This window comes from Syngnathoides biaculeatus, chromosome 9, assembly GCF_019802595.1.
Source record: "Syngnathoides biaculeatus isolate LvHL_M chromosome 9, ASM1980259v1, whole genome shotgun sequence".
Classification (NCBI taxonomy): domain Eukaryota; kingdom Metazoa; phylum Chordata; class Actinopteri; order Syngnathiformes; family Syngnathidae; genus Syngnathoides; species Syngnathoides biaculeatus.
In genome coordinates, this window is record NC_084648.1 from 9,145,912 (window position 1) to 9,161,482 (window position 15,571).

The following is a 15,571-nucleotide window of genomic DNA, read 5'->3' on the forward strand; positions in this document are numbered from 1 at the left end:
TCGCACGATTCGTCACTTTAACCAGCTCCCTTTGCACAATTGTCATTGCACTGGTCTATTACAGGAACCGCGAACATGTAACGGGACTGGAAAAGCTTTACACAGCGTGAGATGTTGATACACTTATCTCGTACTTGTTCAAAACAAAGAAGATTTTACATCTTGCATGACTTTTATAAGGAATCGTCCCTATAAATAGAAATGTCTCTTGTTCTTTGTTCTTGCTGCTTTGTTGTTCTTTGTTCTGTATGTCGTACCAGGGCGGCACCGACTGCTGGAGAAAAATTCCTTGGGTGTTTTTTTACGCGCTAAAGCTGATTCTGATCTCGACTGAATCGTTGCGGGACATGCTGCAATCCGATTGGCTGCTGCATCCAGACAGGACTGGTGCTCAGCTGCATTTTAGGCAAAATCTTCACCGATTAAATGAAAATGCAACTGTTGCTAGTCGTAAAAACAAAAACTGAATTGCATCCCTGCTTAATCACGCGTAGAATGAGAATGTTGTTTCAACGTGAAACAATATGTCCCGAACGCTAATGGCCGCCATAACTCATGCCCGTCTGAACACTTCCCTAAAGACCTCCCCAGCATGTACACACATGACACTGATTTATCTACGTACTAAGCACATGTGAGAGCTGGTTGAAGCCCTTTTAATGGATCGCTGTGCTAACAAGTCCTGCCTGAATTTCCGTTTGCATAAACCCAAACACACAACATCACCTCGTACACATCGGGACGTGTGCTGCACAACACAACAGTGGTCAGAACATTAGATATACAGTGCCGGCATACTCGATTCAAATACTGACACAAAATTTGCTGTTAATACTGGTATTGGCAGCCTGAACATCAAGTTTACGTTTTAGGTATTTAAGGCGTATAACTTCAATCAATTTATTTTGTTTATAATGTCTTTGTCGTGTCAAAAGTTGTGCAACTAAATATGAATTTAAAACTGTAATTTCAGAGTTTAATGGCAAAAAAAAAAAAAAAAAGGTTGGAAGCGCTTTGTTAAAGAGGAAATCCAGTGATTGCATGAACAGTGTATCCAAAATGTCATGTAATCTGTACCCTATTTTGACAATGTGATGTTAAATCCTCTCTCATTTAATAGTGTTTTGAGAAGATTTTATCGCCAATTCCAAATTTTCAGGGGCGCTGCCATTTTCGCGGATCACATGATCTACGTGGATGTATGTGACGTATGTGAGGTTCTGGGTGGCGGAGCCCATTAGCCCCGGACGCCGAAGCTAGGCTGAAGCCCTCCGCCGCCACCAAAGGCGGGCCATAAGCTCCAGCGGTAGGCCGTGAGCCGAGCTTCAACATCCAGGGAGGCCTTTAGCCGAGCTTCAGTGGTGGCGGAGGCCTTTAGCCTAGCTTCGGCGTCCGGGGCTAACAAAGCAGGTGGCGGCGGAGGGTGGACGCTGAAGCTAGGCCAAAGGCCTCTGCCACCACCGAAGCTCGGCTAAAGGCCTCCGTCACCTGAAAGCTCGGCTCGCGACCTGCCACCGGAGCTTGCCTGTCAGACTCCACGTCATTCCCGTCCGGAGAACTATCCGTGGCTGCCGGCCTGGAGCTCCTGGGGGCCTTTGTTCATCCACTTATGTCACGTGCAGTCCTCCAAGTAGTCAGACTCTGCGTCATTCCGACCGAAGAACCATCCGAATATTCAACATTATTTACAGCCACAGGTTTGAATCTGTATGGAAGTATTCTTGATCTTCCCGATCAACCGATACTGCTATTTCTTCATCAGATGAGGATAAATCCGAGAAATCAGCCCAGGGCATAATGGTGTCGCATGTCATCCAGTGTTTGGAACGGCACAGTACACGTCACATACGCCCACGTAGATCATGTGACTCGCGAAAATGGCAGCGCCCCTGAAAATTCGTAATTGTCGACAAAAATCTTCTCAAAACACTATTAAATGAGAGAGGATTTAGCATCACATTGTCAAAATAGGGTTCATATTACATGACCTATTGGATACATTGTTCAGGCAAATCACTGGATTTTTCCTTTAATGTTATTGTATTTATTTAAATTCTTCACACTTCATTGTATTCCTTCACTCATGATGGCACCAGTAGATATTTTCAATATATTTAATATTTATTGCAGTGGCATGAGCACCACTCGTGGTACACGGGCTGTCTCCAGTGGTACATAAAAGAATCAGTGAATTAAATACATATAATATTGACCAAATGCAAACCAAATACATTGTCGGATATTATAGAGAAGCATAAAGTTGTTTAAACATTTTTAAACCAACTACAATACATTGTTTACTTTTATGGTACTGTACATTTATAATGTATGTTGTATAAATAAATAGAGGAATAAATAGAACAGATCCGCTATTCATTTCATGTAATATTTGGCAAAAACACTGTGTAGGGGGATTATTGCGACCAATGACAGGATAATAAATTACCGATATTTTTCAGGGGTGAATTTTGTGTGCGCGTCTGTGTTTGGAGTGTATATGCCAAGGACAGCTGCTCCTTGAGTGTGCGAGCAGAGCCCTGAGGCCCATCCCCATCCAGCCCCGATAGTTCCTCGGGGGGTCGGGGGCTGTCACTCCCCTCCACTAGACCCCCACCACCCCTCACCATCGCCCTTAACACATCTTTCCCCACGGCCAATGTAAAAGCTCAGCTGCGCACGCTTAGAAAAATTCATGCTTGTTTAATTTGGTGTCCAGCAGATGTGGCCCTTAAGTGGTTTTAGGGCCAACTTGTGTGCCCTTTGAGGCATTCGGGGCTTCTTTTCAAGTGCCACCGGAAACCTGAGAGCTGGTGTTTCAGACTCTCAGAAAGGGGTCCAACAGGGTTCAATTTTTGGACCACTTCTCTTTCTTTTAATGGATGCCTTCATTAAATATACATGTAATTGTTGTTCAAAATGTTGTAAAAATCGTATCCCAACAGTATGCACCGAATGCTAATGGCCGTTCCTCACTCATCAAAAAAAGGGGGTCCAACAGGGTGCAATTTTTGGACCGCTTCTCTTTCTTTTCCATGTAAGTTACTATGATAATTCAAATCACTACCAGTATTATTCATACAGTATGTGAGTTGCTGATACAGTAAAGTTCTCTTTGACGCTCTTTAATATTTACTTTTATCAATATGCCAACACACCCGGAACTCTACTAAGGCTACGGGGTGTAGAGAAGGATGGATGAATGTACTTCTTTCATATAAAGCCCTGAGATGGTGTTTCCTCACCTGGATCTGCTATAGAGCTTGTGCACGTGACGTTATCATTTTCACGGCGCCATATTGCCTGTCAAAAAGTGCTGCTCGACATTGTGGGGGACATTGAAACGCAGCAGGATATTCACAACGCCCGAGACTTGTTGTGCTGTTGGTTGTTGCAACAGACAAGACAGATATTAAGATAAAGAGGTCATTCTATAGAATACCAGCTGAAAAGACGAGAAAATATCGATGGATTTTGGCAGTTAAACGTAATGGATGAAGCCAACATACATGACGTGTGTTGCGGCCATACGTTAAATTTCGGTAAACCTCTGCCCAACATACATTTTTTTTTTGTATGGATTGTTCTCAAATGAGTCCAATGCGTGTTTAAATGAATAAAATAAGTGATGTTTACTAAGGTTAATGTGTGGCCGCAACAGGCTTCCGTGTACGGGGGCTGAAGCCTATCCCAGCGGTCTATTTTCTTTTTTTTTTTAAATACGCATTGGACTCATTTGAGAACAATGCATATTTAAAAAAAACATCTGTCACATGGACGTTTACCGAAGTTTAAGCAATGCGTTTCCGTGTACGAGAAGCCGACTCACTGTCTTTTTTTTCACCTCAATAACAGTTAATGAATGCGAGTTTGTATAAAACCAGGAGTCATTTATTTAAATATTGGTATTTGTATTGAAAAAAATCTCAGTGGCTCCATCACTATGTGGGATTTATTCTTGAGTGAGAACGGATCCATCAACGAAGTATTTGTATGCGTCCAGACTTTTCTACGCTTTCAATATCTTCCGTGTAAATCTCGACGACATACTCACCAGATCCATGTGTAGATCCAGTTGTCCAAGACAAGCGGAAGCTGGTTCATAGTCCAACATCTTATCAGCGAAAACATCGACTTCGGCATTAAATATGGGTCCTCTATCCCAAGTGTCTCTCATTTTTCCACGTACATTTATTTATTACAATCTTCTAAATGTTTAACGGTATCGGACAAAACTCCGGGCGTCGTGCTAGAAGACATATTTTCGTGCCGTCTCCAACCGACTTAGAATTGAAGAATGCTTTGCTAGACCATCAATATGGCCAGTCACGTGACGTAGGTGCAAGAGCTCTATAATCAGGTTATTAAGTCATTACGGTATCATTTTTTATTTTTTTTTGTGTGCATGTGTGCCTGTGTGTGTGTCAGAGAGAGAGGCTGTGTCTCTGTGGACAAGCAACGAGTAGGCGTGATTTGTTTTAATTGATCTAAAGTACTTCGTGATCCATTATTTGTTGTGTTTTCCCAAGATAATTACTTTTGGCATAAATGGCAATTGACATTGATCACCAACAATGTAGAGTTAGACATAATAATAAATGTAAATATTATGTAAATGTATAATTCACAACGTGAGATGGTGTTTGCTTTGGTACGATTAGCAGGGAAAATACGTAGACATCCCACATAGCAAATAGTGCGAATACGTGCAGTTATGAATGCTATTGAACGTGCAGGAGTCAATTGAAGAGTTTGTTTTCAAAACGCGACATAGGCATTTTTTTCAGATTTACGAAACTCGCGCCAAAATTATCCAGCTCCGAATGGTAGTTATCGGGATACTCTGATTTTTGTTAAAAGTGCGACATATCGTTCTATATCAGCCAAGGAAGATCGCGTTTTATTTCAAAATGCGACATATCGAGATCTATTTAGAGCAAAATCCGAGATCATTTCGTTCAATCAGCGTGCGCTGCTGAAGCAAGCAGCATCCAATCAGAATTCGTCTTGAGGGAAGTTCCGGTATCTTCCACATCATCATCCAAAATGGCTGCGCCCACGTTTGAGAGAGATGCTAATGCCGAGTTTGATTTTACAGCTATAAATAAAATCAAAAGAAAGCAGACTCAATGAGTCAGATTTCAAACAGTGAATTTGTGAGTTTGAAACTGATTTCATTTTGGAGATGTGTGTATGATATCGACTACCTATTTTTTTTCTGCTGGTATCCCTCGCAACCCATATTAACCTTGGTAGACTGGTTTGAAGCAGTTTACTTTCTTAATGATCTCACACCCAAGCCCTCATACTGAACAAACAAAAAGTTTCTAAATAACTGAAAAACACCTTTTTAAAAGAAATTCCCATTTTTTCATCTCCTTTTTCAACATCTGACATTTGTGAGCTAATTGTGAAAATTGTGACTGGTGACTGACCCTTACTTCTGATACCTAACTCTCTAAATGTGGTGGTCATGGTCTTAAATATTATTTTAAAATGCTTGAAATGTTGAAAGGCAAATAGTTTTCATGATTGCCTATCGAAAGCAACTGATTTTTTTAAAAAAAAAATACAGCTGCTCCTGAAGGTTTAAGTCGAAATTTGGATATGTCTCACTTTGCCAAGAATAGAATCTTTGGATTTCACTCATTTTGGAGAAAAAATGAAATTTGTCATCAAAAAAACTCGGTGAATATTAAAGCCAATATTTTTTTGTAGTCTGGTGTTTAGTTACTTTTTAGCATCTCTTTCCATCCCCCAATAGTTAGAAACATAAATTGAGTTGTTTGTTTTCACTTCAATACCAAGCCCTTTTCTCAAAATGAAAAAAACGGATGCGTCTCATTTTGAAAACAAACTCTTCAATTGTTCTTCTGCTTATAATGCATCATTCAAGACACACAAACAATGCTCATCATTGATCCTTTGCATCCTTAAACACACACACAGTCCAATATTTGCTTACAGCTCCGAGCCCGCGTCAGTGCGTGTAAGCTTCTTACGAAACAATTAGCAAACATTATTCTGGGACCGAATATGATGAAGCTGCACTTTTCCTTTCCCCTGCAAAAAATAAAAAAATAAAAAAGTGACTCATTTTAATGAGCTCTACATAAACACAATGTGGAGAGTCATCACAGTAAACAAAATGGTGTCATCCATAAAGACGTCACCGCAGACCTCGAAGTGAAGAGCGTGCGCGTTTAACGGACACGGCGCTGCCATTTAAACGCGGTTTTGTCAGTGTTTTTTAGTTCAGCTCATGCCTTTTGTGGGTTTTTGCGCGTGTAAAAATGATGGACGCTATTATTTCACAACTTTAAGGAGTGCCGTGTAGTGTATTCCTCTGAGGTTTCTATTCTCAAATTGGAGACTACTCGAAGCAGACTTTTCGAAGCATTTTTGTGTGTCTGCTCTCCACTCGGTCGAGATAATAAGCACTGATTGTTAAAGTACATTCAGATATCAAATATCCACAACTCGTTGTGCGAGATCCAAATGTGACCGAGTGAGTTTTACGATCTGCACGGCGTGGTTTATGTGGTTTATCGTACATGCAAATGAGCAAGAGTTGGCCTTTTGTCAGTTTGTGGGGCTTTTGCATTCCTGGATCCCACTTCTGACACCAGTTGTTGTGGCAATATTTACTGTATTGCTGTAATAAACACCACAGAAACATTAAGGGATTCGTTTTCACGGACGGCGCAACTGCGGCATGGCACGTGCTGGAACTTTGCACACAGCTGCGTTAGACTGGATTTTCATAATTTTCCACTTGTGCACAGTTGCGGTAAATAAAAAGGGATACAGAGTTATTGAATCAATAAGAGTGGGATTGTGGTCTACGTTATGGCAACCAGCATTGATCTAAACCAAGAGTTGTTTTCATGCCGTTTTGTGGGGCTGGTGGATTCTTGGATCCTACTTCTGACACCAGTAGCTGTGGCAAACGTTTTGTGTTACTGTAATACATAATTGAAACCCACAAGAGTTTTATATGGAAGGGGTCAATGTTTGGGTCCCACTTCTGACACCAATTGTTGCGGGGCTGGTCAGTCAGTGAATCCTACTTCTGACACCAAATGTGCCAATATTCTTACAGTCGTAAGCACTCTTAAACACCAAGTTTTGATGGGCAACATTTGCATTTTTCCGTCATTCATAGAGTACAGTGTGTATTATTTATTTGTCAATATGAGTGAACTTTGATTGTAGTTCATGAAACAACAGGCACAGAATCCAGGAAGTGGAGCTAGTGTACTTTGTATTTTCAGTATATAAAACAACGTGGATGTATAGCTACTGTGTACAGTATGTGTGTAATTTGATTTGGCCGGTGAGAGTTAAACGATGCAGTCGATGAGGATCATAAAGGAGATTGCCGCTCGGCTCGGCTCGGCTCGGCTAGGCCGACCGGGGGGGACGTGTGCTGATTCTTCGCTGCCACTTGTGCTGAGTCACCACGTCGGGCGAGGCAATAACGTGGAATAAGTGCCACTTGGCGGGTACGGGGGAGGGCGATGGGAGGTTGGGGGAGACCGCACACAATAAAACGTTGGATGTTTTTATCTGATGTCGACTAACTGCCCAGCTACACGTTACTTGTACTTTTTATTTGGCCTTTTGGGTGCTGCTGCAACAGAAGGCTACTTGGTAGTTACCCGGAAAAAACTTGGGAAATGCTCTCCCATTGAAGGCCTCCAGAAGTTCCATCCATCCATTTTCTTAGCCGCTTATCCTCACAAGGGTCGGTGGAGCCTATCCCAGCTGTCAACGGGCAGGAGGCGAGGTACACCCTGAACTGGTTGCCAGCCAATCGCAGGGGACATGGAAACAGACAACAGTCACACCTAGGGGCAATTTAGTGTCCAATTAATATTGCATGTTTTTGGGATATGGGGGGGAAACCGGAGTGCCCAGAGAAAACCCACACAGGCACGGGGAGAACATGCAAACTCCACACAGGCGGGTCCAGGATTGAACCCGGGACCTCAGAACTGTGAGGCCGATGCTTTCCAGCTGCTCCACCGTCCCGTCTCCGGAGGTTCCAATGTGGTGAAATGTAAATTGGATTTTCAACTCTCCGTCTTTGATATAATCACGAAGTCGAGTGGACTTGATGACGATGCACGTCAACACGGTGGAGTCATCGCGCACCGCCTACAATGTTTGATCAACTTTCATGCAGAAGGAAAACAAATGAGCCAATGGTGACGGCTTTCACATCCGTCGCCAGACTCTGCTCGTCTGCCGCCTCTTGTGGAAGGAGGAGGAAAAAAAAGGACGAGATTCCCGGCAGAGGCCAGAATGACGGGAGTGACATAATCTTCTGGATGAAGTCACCAATTTGATTTTTTTGCCAGCACATCATTCGATGATCATCTTTGTTTGTTGTAGGTATAATCACATGAAGGGCAAAACAAATTGCCTCTAAGAAGACATTATGTGTCATCATTTCCTTTCATTTGCCTGCCCTTGCGCTTGTCTCTTATAATCATGTTGTCCTTTAATAAAAGGGAAAAAAATGGCAGGACACAAAAAAAAATTGTTTTCCGAGACGAAAATCACATCACGTTTCGGAGAAAAGAAATGTTGTATTTACAAAAGAATCCACACAGAGATATTTAAACGTGGCAGGTATTCAAAAATGGAAGTTCATATTTTCTAAATATAGGACAGATTTTGGTGAACATTTTGTGAGAATAAAATTATGGGGTAGTTAATCCTTCAAGAGAGAAAAAAATCATGCAACATTTTTTAAAATTTTATTAGGGGATCCAATTGTACATTTTTTGAGAAAATAATTATATTATTTTTCAGAATAAATCACGTTATTTTTTGGCAAAGAATAGTCATATAAAAAAATATGGGAAAAAAGATTCATTGTACTAGAAAAATAATCCTGCATTTGTTTTTCTAGAGTGAAATCAGGAGCAGATATTATTTTTTTCTCATGAAGATCAGAAAAAAATATTAGAACACAGGTGTCAAACTAGTGGCTCGGGCGCCAGATCTGACATGCAACAGCATTTTATGTGGCCCGCAAAGGCGAATCATGTTGATTTCATGTTTCTTGTCAAAATACCAAAATGTTGAGATATTGAAAATATTTTATGGTACTAATCCCACTTTTAAAATAAATATAATCATAATTAACGATTTTTATTGGCTTCTTTCAAAATTAGTTTTCCATCAGTTTGTCTTGTTTATGTCACTATATGAGACTTTATATTAGTTCAGGGTCATAACGACCCTCTGAGAACGTTTGGCACCCATTTTAGAAGAAAATATTATGTGAGGAAAAAAATATTTCATATTTCAATCAAACACTTGTGTTGATGTGGCTGAGAAAAAAAATTGTTTTTTTTAGGCAATTCTTTTTTGGGGCAGATAAAAATATTTTTTTTAAAAGGAAAAAAAATCATGAATTTGAGAAAAGAAAAGTTTTCCTGAGAAAAAAGTAGTCATCTGAGGGGAACATTTTTTTCCAATTAAATGTTTTTTATTCTGCATTTTTTAGTTTAGAAAAAAGTATTGATTTAATGAGAATAGTTTTTATTATTGATTGTATTTATTATTATACTTATATTACATGGAAGGGCAGCCGGCGTAAAAATTGTACCAAACATGTATATGCGTTCATCTGAGATGACACGCTGTGGCGACCCCGAAAGGGACAAGCCGAAAGAAATATGACTATATTTTCTAAATTCATTTTTATTAGAATTATTCCACTATTTATTTAATGGGGGAAAAAAGTTTGACAGAAATATGAATAGACTGATTTTTTTTTTAGTAAAGTTTTAATTTCTTTTAAAAACTTTAAAAATTTAAGTTGACTTTTTTTTCTAAATTAGTAAATAAAGTCTGAATCTCCAACTGGTTTTCGATCAAAGCAAATCAGCCTCTGTGCCACTTTTGTTTGTGAGTGACAAAACACATCCAACACAACTTTGATATGACTTTTGTGTCGACACACTGGCACTCAAAAACGTCAGCTGTCTCTCCTCTCTCCAGAAGCTTCTTCTGCACGCAGTCCTTTCAACATCCCCACAACACCCACACACATCGTTACTCCGTTAACCCTCCCGACGAGACGAAAACGCGGGTGAGATTGATGTTTCCGCCTTGGCGTTGTGTCACTCGGTTAATAAACTTCACGTGCGGCTGGCGTCAAACATGGCGGGTGATAAATGGAGCTGTTGGGAAGAGAAATGGAGGAGGAAGGAGGGACTACGACGATCTGGGATGCGGAACACCTAGTTGAGGATGAAAACGGTGGTTGGGCGAACGGTTTAACATCAACAATTGAGTACAAAATGTGAGGTCTGTTTTTTTTTTCTTTGCAGTTTTTCTCCTTGGATGATAAACTCGAACACAACCTTCTGTTTGTTTTTTCAGGTTGCACTAAGGGGCCTCCAGCTGCTCCTAAAAGTCTTTAAGAGGCTGTAAAGCCTCTTTGCGTGCTAATTAGGAGAATGTAATTGAAAAAACAAACACTCCTCAGTGAGGGGTCATTGCCAGTTTTAATGCCCTCTGATCCCTTACGCCGTGTTTTACTACAGGAATTATTAAAAACTGAAAGATTTTAAAAATCATTTTTCAATATATACTTTTAGAATTAAGAATCCATCTTAAATCATTCAGTTTTTTGTTTGCTAGCGACAATAATTTGCGAATGCCAGGTATAATCATGAGAATTTAAAAAAAAATCCCCCAAAAGTCATGGATTTATTTTCCATTACTGTATTTTTTTGCTTTTTTTTTTTGGTTTTTACACATAGTACTAATTTATTTTTTTAAAGATGAAATTCGTGCCAGCTTGATATTCACTTTTAAAGTACTACTATATTTTTGGGAATGAAACAATTTGTGTGTATGTGTGTGTGGGGGGGGGGTAAATGAAAAAAGAAAGAAAATTGCCATTTTTTTCTAATTTTTTTTAGTTTGTCATACATATTTTTTTACATTAAAAAATATTATTATACCATTTTATTGGGGGAATGCCCAAAAATCTGTTTATTTTAAGTTTTGGGTTTTTTTTTTTTTTTAGAAAAAACATAATGTCATGACATTTGCAAGAAGAAACCACTTCTGTCACTTTTTAAACAAATATTTCAATTGTTCATTTTGAAATATTAAAAAAAATGTACTTTTTCATATACCTTTTTAAAAACATTTCAATAATGTAGTTGTATTTTTTATAAAATGTATAGTTGTGATTTTTTTAATGTCTGATTTTTTTAAATACGCATCTTAAAAGCGTTGGCCTCAGAGTTTGGAGGTCCAAGGTTCAATCCCGGCCCCGTTTGTGTGGACGTTGCTTGTTCTCCGAGTGTCTGTGTGGGTTTTCTCAAAGCATTTTAATGTATTGTAGTTTTTTATACAAAGTACCAACACCCACCTATTTTCTGAGCTGCTTATCCTCACGAGGGTCACGGGAGTGCTGGAGCCAATCCCAGCTGTCATCATAAATTTTGACTTTAATGGTGAAATCCGACTTACAACGAAAATTGGGTTTCGTCGAAAGTGTAGGAACGGATCTCATAGACAGAGGACTCCCTGTAGTTCTTTTACTAATGCTAAACATTGAGCCACCTGCTGATATGAAGATATACACATACATATAATTGTGTACAACTACTCGAAATGGGTCATACGAGAATAACCTTGGGCAATGAACCACATGCTGCTTCACCACACTTGATCCCATGTGACGAAATTCCCAGCCAAGTGTTTGTCATGGGTGCAGTAGTAAGCGGGGGTGGTTTGGGGGGGTAGTCCATCTGGGCTTTTCCTTTGATGTTGCGATCAAATGGGATCGGAGGCATCGCACGTTTGTCAAACGTTGTTGCGGTGTGATCAAACCGCTGCGTGCGTGCCGAACGAGATCAACGGCTGACGTTCTGTCTCGTTGTATTCCAAAAGCAATTACGAGGCCTTTTGTTTGACGCATATGGTGATCGCTTCAGGGGGGGTAGCTTAGGAAAGTGGCCTGGAGGGGCCATAAAATGGCCAGAATGGAAGAGGGCAAACAGGGGATCTCTGAGGTACACCAGAAGCATGACTAGTGTCACAATAGAATTCAAGTCATTTTTGATGTTCTTGTCCAAAAACACGATCTAATCATAATTATATTTGGAAACTTCTTAATGGATATCACAAGGTTCATTAAAGCAACAAAATCGTGTGGTTTGCCGCAGACAATCAATGAATAAAGGTAACCATACATCCATTTTCTTAGCCGCTTGTGCTCACAAAGGTCGCGGGGAGTGCTGGAGCCTATCCCAGCTGTCAAGCAGGGGAGGGGTACACCCTGAACTGGTTGCCAGCCAATCGCAAGGCACATCGAGACAAACAGCCGCACTCACAATCCCACCTAGGGGCAATTTACAGTCTCCAATTAATGTTGCATGTTTTTGGGATGTGGGAGGAAACCGGAGTGCCCAGAGGAAACCCACACAGGCACGGGGAGAACATGCAAACTGTGAGGCCAACGCTTACCAGCTGCGCCACCGTGCCACCCTTATCAAAGCCACTTATCCTCACAAGGGTTGCGGGAAATCTGGAGCCTATTACAGCCAGCTCCGGGCGAAAGTCAGACTACACCCTGAATTGGTCGTTAGTCAGTCGCAGGGCAGATATCGACACAGTCACTGAGCAGGAATTGATCTCACGCTGCCCGCACCAAAGGCAGGCGTGTGTACCACTACACCATCAGTGACTCCGAATAAAGGTAATAAGTACTTAATTTAACAATGAAAGAAAACTACTGTAACTTGTATGAAGTGGCAGCATAACAACACTTGGAACTCAAATCAACATTCTCATTCAATTGAATGGAAAAGTCATTAATCCGTTCAACACACCTTTGGAATGTGTCGGAAATTTCAATAATTCATTAGAAATCATTAGGAACACAATCCAATCATGTTTGCATATGCATGCACTTCTGCACGTGTAGATGTGTGTACTCGCAGGTCCTCACATTTACGTTTCAAAGCGAGCACTAATGAAAAGAAGATAACCGGCACTAATCAGCAGCGAGAACACCAGGAGGAGTTTTTAATGAGGATATTTCTCAGATATAAGATTTGTGTGTGTGTGTGTGATTGTCACGCACCTTCTTCACTCTTCACTTGAGCGCCAGCAGGGGACCGAGACACATGACACTGAGGACAGAGCCAGTTCAAATTAAACTCCAAAAAAATGATTACTGGTGTTGTGAGGGTGAAGAAAAAAAAAAAGGCAAATGAGACAAGCTGCTATAAATATTGTGCAAGCACACACACACACAATTCAATTTTCACCCTTTTACACGGTTTAGGAGACGCCGTTTGCGCTGCAACGCATTACATCACACAGTGATTTTAATGAGATATACATATTGAATTCCAGTTTTGAGATTTAAATGAGAACATGACTTATTCTTGCGTCTGTGCGAGTGTGCACGCGCGCGTGAACGCACATACGACATGCTAGTAAAACACGATCTCATTTCCTGCTCGTCCGCACGCGCCCCGTCAAGGCCTCGTCACGCCATCCATCTCGGCTTTCATAAACATTGCACGCACGCCGCTGGCTGGTCGTAAAATGGAAGCAGCACTACCTGCTAATTTGACGCTGAGCTAACACGATGAAATTCACGCTGATGCCGCCACAACCGGCTCGTAAGCGGGACAAATGATTGTCAAATAAACCGTCACTGAGGGTGGAGTTGTACGGACGCCTGACTCAAGGGTCAAGGTGTAAATCCGCCTTTCGCCAGAAGTTAGCTAGGAAATAGATGGTGTGTCGAATAGAAAAGCAACCAATCAATGGTGCTGCTTTTAAAGATTGGCTTGTGGATGGATCAATAAGGGAAATAACCAACCAATCACTAGTGGTGCATTTAAAAATGGACAATTTGATCAATAAAGATTAAAATGCCACTGTCATGAAATGGATGATTTTTATTCATGAAAATACGGCAGCCTCACAGTTCTGAGGTCCCGGGTTCAATCCCGGACCCGCCCGTGTGGAGTTTGCATGTTCTTCCCGCGCCTGCGTGGGTTTCCTCCGTGCACTCCGGTTTCCTCCCACATCCCAAAAACATGCAACAATAACTGGACATTCTAAATTGCCCATAGGTGTGATTGTGAGGGCGGCTGTTTGTCTCAATGTGCCCTGCGATTGGCTGGCAACCAGTTCAGGGTGTACCCTGCCTCATGCCCCGTTGACAGCTGGGATAGGCTCCCGCACTCCCCGCGACGCTCGTGAGGATAAGCGGCAAAGAAAATGAATGGATGGATAGTTTTAAGAAAATGTATGTGTATCGATTTTTAGATGGGCAGGATCAATAGTACATAGTTAATGGTGATTAAAATTGACTTGATGATCTCTGTTGTCTCGTTTCATGATGCAATTCCGATTTTGGGCCACTTCTCGTTATAAAGTTTGATATGCGCAGGAGGTTCTCGTTAATACAAAAGATTAGGCAAACCCAGGAAGAGGAGGACATCTGATCACCCCATAAAAGCCTGTAGTTGGCGGCGATAAACCAAAAGTGTGCGCGCGGTCATCCATGTTTACCTTGGGAGCCGCAGATGGAGTTGGACTTTCGGGGTCCAGCTGGAACACACTCTTCATTTACATAATACAAACAAACCTCCGAGTGAAACAAGGCCCCCCGAGTGTGCGATCGTTACATTCGGAGTTCACTATTACAAGTCTCAGACTCGAACGTTGCTTACCGCCTCCAAGGCAGAGCGCCGGATTCTTTACAATTCTGCAGAAGCACAAGGCCGTGCGACATGATTAGTGCGTGTGTGCGTGTGTGCGTGTGTTTGTGTGTCATCAATTCTCCAGACAGATGAGTCCCTTTTCAATGCACTCTGTACAGACAGCAAAACGAGGCTTTTACCTGCCACCGTGCTGGAAATGATTTAAAGGGAAAAATCACGGCTTGAATGATTTGTTTTTTCGCTCTCGCTTTCCCGCCCCCCCCGCCCCCGAGTAGTGTTTTCTTCTACTTGGCCGGCCGTGTCCTCGCCTCCGCTGCCGCTGTGGTTGAAGGTTTGTCCTACATCGTAAAAGAGTGTCCCGCGGTCGCGGAGGATGAGTTACGGACACTGAGAGGAGCGAAGCGAGTGAATTTTGAGGACACGGACTTATGATATGTATGTTTATGGTGCTGCAGAGTACACTATACACTACACTCCATGTTTGTTCATCCTGCTGTGTGTGATAGACCAAAATGACGATCAAAAGCAGACAAGCACCATTTCGACAAAACTACTGTGGTAGCAGACTGCGGAGTGCGGTATCGCTCAATGTTGCAGATCCTGACCCGGCAAAACCAAACAACTCCGATGCGAAATTGGTCGAAACGAAAGCTTTTGGTTCCGGAACCCACAGGTACAATGTGGATTTTAATTAGGGGTGGACCGATTATCTACTGGGCTAATTATTGGCCAAGATAATCATCATTTTGATGCCTAGTGGCATCGGTCTTTATTTTACATCAAGCGCCTGTTAAAACTGGGTAAAAAATAAACTTCATATATTGATGACATTTTCTGTTCACTATCTAAGA

At 41.4% G+C, this 15,571-nt stretch overlaps 1 protein-coding gene across 4 annotated transcripts in view; it reads right to left on the bottom strand.

The window, feature by feature from the left end:
- Nucleotides 1-15,571, bottom strand: part of LOC133506220 (protein ELFN1-like) — a 120,376-nt gene that overhangs the window by 90,629 nt on the left and 14,176 nt on the right. For 3 of the 4 annotated variants that reach the window (XM_061830147.1, XM_061830146.1, XM_061830149.1), the window contains one exon: nucleotides 13,121-13,169. The exons of the other annotated variant lie outside the window; for it this stretch is intronic. The gene's annotated coding sequence lies outside the window, so the exon portion shown is untranslated. The remainder of the gene's footprint in view (nucleotides 1-13,120; nucleotides 13,170-15,571) is intronic. 4 annotated transcript variants of the gene reach the window in all.